A 6,096-nucleotide genomic window follows, 5' to 3' on the forward strand; every position below is an offset into this window, starting at 1 on the left:
ATATTATGGTAGGTGTTCGTTATATTTTTCAAATTCTATTCTTCCTTATTTTTATCAACTTAGGTTATTAAAGTCTGAAAGAGATATATTAAAATATCCCAGAACAATTTTTTGTTTTTAAGTTTTCTTCAGATGTCTATAAGTTTTTGCTTTATATTTAATTGTTATGTTTCTTTGGCACAAAGGCTCATAACTATAATAAATTTTGTGGCTTGTATCTTTGCATCATTAAATAGTACTTCTATTTGCCATGTTTAATATGTACAGATAGATGCTTTCATGGAAGCTCTATAGCTTCATATCTCATTTTAAACCATTTGGTTAAATTATCTGAGAGTTGTTAAATGTAAGAAGAGCACTATTTTCTCTGGATTATAGTGGACAAAGACTGGAAAAAATATGGAAAAATTTGGAGTTGTTATGTTAAGGAAGTAAATTATGAGTTAATTATTCTTTAATTTTATTCTGATTATAATCGTGTGATCAACTGAAATAATTTTCAGATTAATTGAATAATTTTTAGTTTCTAGCCAATGTTGATAGTAATAAGGTAAAAACTATTGTCCCATAAGAGACTTGTTACCTATTGTCACCTCCACCTTCTCTGCTCCTCATCAAACAATTTAATTTTGAAAACAAAGTAGATATATGTGGCTACCACCACTGGGCAATAATTAATTTTGTTCAGAACTCATATCTAGTCATCTGCATGGTTTTTCAGAAGGTGAGGAGTCATCAAAATTCTAAATGAGGAGGAAGAAGCAACATACAAAAGTCTCTGGCTTCTTCCCAATGACCTCTTTCCTGCTTGAAGAAACATCATGACTTGGGTTTAAAAAGGTTGGAGTAAACTGATACTTTTTATATATATTAGAAATAGGATATTGAGAAAGGCTTTATGGACCAGAAGCTACAAGACATTCTTTCAGTTTATCCTGGTAAATCTACACTTTGACTTAACTTGCTGAGAAACTGAATAATCTGTGCTGCTATCCCAAATGACAGAAGAATTTTGTCAGTCAATAGCCAGGGCCTTGTCCATCTGTTAGGCGAAAAACTTATTTAAGTTAGTGTAATATTTCCAATATTTTACTGCCCTGTAAATGGCAATGAATGATTTTCTACCCATCGTATGCATAGGCAGGGACAATCAAAGCAATTCTGTCTGTAAATGACCCTTCATCATTTTTCGTGACAGCTGAAAAGAAGTCTTTAGAAACTTCTTTCAAGGAGTACAGAAGGATGTCCAAATCATTGTAAATTTTAGCAGGACTATCGAGGATGCCAAGTTCACTAATCAAGCAAATGGGAACAAGGTGTTCAGGGGGACTGCAGAGGGCACCCATTCTGTTACCCCACACTAAGCTCGTTACATTTCTCCCAAAAGTAGACAGACAGCATGTTAATTATTTTTTTAACTGCATACCAAATAAGAATGTTCTAGATACAGATCACCTAGGGGAGAAAAACACAGAAAAGAAAGACATTAATGCTCAAGCAATAACATTATTGTATGTATCTGTCCATTTACATAAACCTATAGCAAGGAAAGGCCCATCTTGAACCCCCAGCACATCAAGATGTTCTGTTTGGTTACATGAAACTCCAGTTTTTAGAGACAAACTTTTTCCCTCAGTTAAGTAAAGGTAGTTACCACTTCCTTTTCAACTTCTCTCTATATTTGATGCTTGATCTGCTTCCAAAGGTATAAGAAAGGTAGAAAAAAAATCATAGATAATTGCTGATACTGGAGAGAGAAGTTAATCTCTGTAACAAAGAGAGTATGGTCCATGATCAATGTTGGTAGGAAAAAATGAGCTTCTGGTCAACCAGACAAGCCTCAGACCTGGAGAGGAGGTGAAGAGTCTGTGACATGTGTGTGTTTTTCATTTAAATTACTCTATGCATTCCTGGGTCAAGCCAGGATCCAAAGTGTTCAGAGAAAGTAGAACTTTGTGTGTTATTTTGAGTCCAAACAGAAACAGGAAATTCCATTGACCTCTGGAGAGAGAACAAGTTCCCTTGAGAAGTTCTCACTTAGTTTTCCATATTGAAAGAGTTCTGGATGGTTTGAATGACATCCTGAAACATATGCAAACAATCTCAATGTATCCTTAATGCTGAGTAAAGTTCAAACAGCCTGGAATCATTTTAAGACTTGGCATATATTGAACTGCAAATGGACAAAGTTAATTTCTGAAATCAAAGAAGAAATTAAAGTGGTTATTCATATTATTTGTGAGATCCTGCCTACCCCAAAAATTCAAACATCAAAATCGTTTTATTAAGTATAAAATGTTGAAGTCCCTTATTAAACTAAATATACCGTAAATCACAATATATGCACGTTACCACCCAGAACTGTGAATCATCTGACAAAGTTAATCACCTATCGCTTAACAGAATGGACATGAAGAAAGGAAAAACAGAACCAGCATTGATTTAGCTCTTTCTATGTTCCTGCAGTCAGCTAATACTTTATATAACTTCTTTCACGGAATCCCTGTAACATTTTGATAAAATACATATTATTTTTCAATTTTCGCAGTGAAGGGAATTGAGACATAGCGATGTTAAGTTAACTTTCCCACAGCTTTACGGATAAGAAGAATCTGGTTTTGAATCCAGGTCGGTCTGAGTCCAAACCCTGCCAAGCTAATATTCGTCTAATGTTTGAAGCAGGAAAGGAATAGAGCAACGTTGCCAAATAAAAACAGAGCATGAGGCACATAAGTGGTTTCATATTTTCACGTGGCCCTTTAAAAAAGTAAAAAGAAGCAGGTGAAATTAATTTTAGTAACATTTTATTTACTCCATTGTATCCAAAATAGTAGCATATCAACATGTAATCTGTATAAAATTATTAATAAAATAATTTTTTCTTCTTTTCATGCCAAGACTTTGAAATCCAGTGTACGTTTTATAAGTCATCCTAGTTCAGATTAACCACGTTTCAGGTGCTCCACGGTCACGTGTGACCGAACAGTGCCACCATAGAGCGCTGATTCCTTATAGATTTATACCATTCACAAATTTGATCACTATTAATTTTGTTTTAGCCTAAATTGTGTATTAAAATTTTGACCAAGACAAGTTCCTCAGAAGGTTAAACCTAGAGTTACCATTTGACACAACAATCTCACTCGTAGGTATATACCCAACAGAAATGAAATAAAGTGAAAATATTTCAGAGAAAAATGAAAATATACATCTACACAAAAACTTGTACTCAAATAGTCATACCAGCATTATTCAAAATAGCAAAAAAAAAAAAAAATTGGAAACAACTAAATGTCCATCAACAGATGAATAGGTAAATAAAATGTAGTATAGTCATAAAACAGAATATTTCTTAATGATTCTTCAATATTATTCAACAATAAAAAAGAATGAAGTACCAATACATGCCACAACATAAATAAACCTTAAAAATATTATGCTAAGTGAAAAAGTCGCAAGAATGCATATATTGTACAATTCCATTTATATGAAATATCCAGAATGGTCAAATCTATAGACACTGAAAGTAGGTTAGTGGTTGCCTAGAGCAGGGAAGTTGGGAAGAGATGGGGAGTGAGTGACTAATAATGAGTATAGAGTTTCTTTCTGGAATGATAAGTGTTCTAAGATTGATATTATTTGTGAGATCCTGCCTACCCCAATGATGTGGTAATGGTTGCAATTACAAAAAAAAATCATTGATTTGTACGATTTAGATGAGTAAATTGTGTGGTATATGAATCATATCTCAATGAAATTGTTATATAAAACAAAGAAACAAACTCATCCGAACCCTCAAAAAATACTGAGCAAAGCAAATGCTTAAATAGAAGCTTCTAAATAGATATTTATCTGCTAATCAGTAATCATTAGATATGATATTTCTAAAGGTGACTAGCCCTCCTGCCTGTATCACTTTCAGCCTATGTTCCCAGTCTTGTCTTCAAGGAGAAAATCCAACAAACCCCTAGGGAGGACCAGCGGGGAGCCAAGTACTTTGTTAGATGGTCAAGACAGGGTCCCTGCACACTAGAGCTTGTGGTCTAAAAAAGATGGAAAGAAACAAATAAACATAAGCCACTGTGAACCATCCCATAACAGGTAATCTATACAGAGAGAGCCTCATAGGATGCTCATAGGAAAATAAGGTCCATGTAACATTTCCTGGACCTACCAAAAGGATTAATTAAAATAATTTGACATAGCTTACTTTCAGCGACAGTCTACTAAGTCGTGGGGACTTCATTTTCTTTTTAAGCACTCTTAAGAACAAATCACATCTAATTTTTTTTTTCAGAATTTTGCCAAGATTCCTCATTATGCTCATTGTTTCAACATATTCCAGATTCCAGCTCTTCCCACTTTTTAAAAATGGGAAAACTGCTTGGCAGCTCCAGTCTTGAGAATTTTTCTCATTTCCTGATGATTCCTCAATGAAAGAAGTTTGACAGCTGTCAAAATCTAAGGTGACACATGCACCAAGAAACATGCTTATGAATGTCGTTAGCCGTGTTCTTCATAAATGAAACAATACAAGTATCCATCAACGGTGGAATGATTAAAAGTCGTCCATTTCCCATACCGCGGAATACTGTACAGTACTGAAAATGAATGGATCGGGTTTCATGTATTAATGTTGGCTGAATTTCAGAAACATTGAGCCAAAAAAGCAAATCAAATACTGTTTCATGTAAAGTTTAAATACAGGCAAAACTAAATCTACTATTTACCGATACACTCACATTATGGCTACACAAACACAAACACGCACTGAAAGGAAAAGGTGTGATTAACACAAAATTCGGGACAGCAGTTATCTGGGGGCTGGGAGTGGGGAAGGATATGCAATCTGGTTGTAGCACACAGGGAGCTTCTGGAGTGCTGGCGATGTTCCATTTCTTGGCGTAGTTGGTGGCTTAAAAACTGTTCATTTATTGTGTTGTTGATACATATGCATTTTCACATACTGCTTGTATATTTTACAATGTTTTAAATTGCAAAAACAAACTATAGCAAACAATTCTGCTCCATTACACCAAAAATGAAATAGCGGATCCACATTCTGGCTAGCGAAGCAGAGTCTCATAGGCGTTTACCATTTAATGCACGTATTATTCTGATTTTAGTCTGCAATAGGTCCTGCATTATCTGGATTCTGAAATTCAATGCTGCTTAAAATGTATAGATTCCTTTGTCCACGAGGAGCTTTAGAGTCTGGCAAGACATTCGAGCTCAAGGTTTCCTGGAACCTCAGGAGGGCTGCCAGGGCGTCAGCATGCTTCTCCTGCCTCATCCCTCAGCTGGCTTACGGCCCGGTCAGACCACCCTCAGTGAAAGGGAGGCCAGGAAAGCAAGCAGAAGATGTGCACTGAGGCCTGATACCATCATTTATTAAATCTTTATCCTTAGACATCAAAAACTCCCAGCGATGGGGAGTGGGGTCACTGTAAGCCCTTGGGCAAACAAGAATGGAAAAAGCCCTAATCTGCCTACTCACTGTGCTATTCCTAGATCACGGTTCCAGACACCTGCCTGGACAGAGGCCCAGAAGACACTTGGGTGCAGAAGTTGCCTGTGCATTTAGTAATCTGGTCTATCTGCAGTGCACAAAGAGCTGCTAGGTTGAAAGGAATTGCCACTGACTCAAGGGCTCTCCCTCTGGCAAACCGGCCAGCCAGCTCATAAGTGTAGTCAGGTCTAAACACAGCGGCTGCCGCACCAGTTATGTTTCTGGCGATATTCAGGTCTCCTTGCAAGAAGTAATATTTTTACATGTTGATATCCACATAAGAAAGAACAACAAAAGCTTTTAAGCTGCGCCACAGTAATCACTTCCCCAAAAAAGGACATATTAGAAAAAATAGATAGGTAAAGAAGATATTTCAGGGACTCTAAATATTTTAAAAAATAAAATTAAGGTATTGTCTCTAAATCCAGTTTGCCCAGGCGTGCATGTCAATGGCCTCCAGCCATCAGCTGGACTGGAATGGCTGTCCCAGACTGAACTCACAACTCAGTGGTCTTGTTGCCCACGGGGCTCTCTGCCTTTCCCGGCACCTCTACCCTCGAGACGGCCTGGATTTCCTCAGCCATCCC

This window comes from Pteropus alecto, unplaced genomic scaffold, assembly GCF_000325575.1.
Source record: "Pteropus alecto unplaced genomic scaffold, ASM32557v1 scaffold152, whole genome shotgun sequence".
NCBI classification, from domain to species: Eukaryota; Metazoa; Chordata; class Mammalia; order Chiroptera; family Pteropodidae; genus Pteropus; species Pteropus alecto.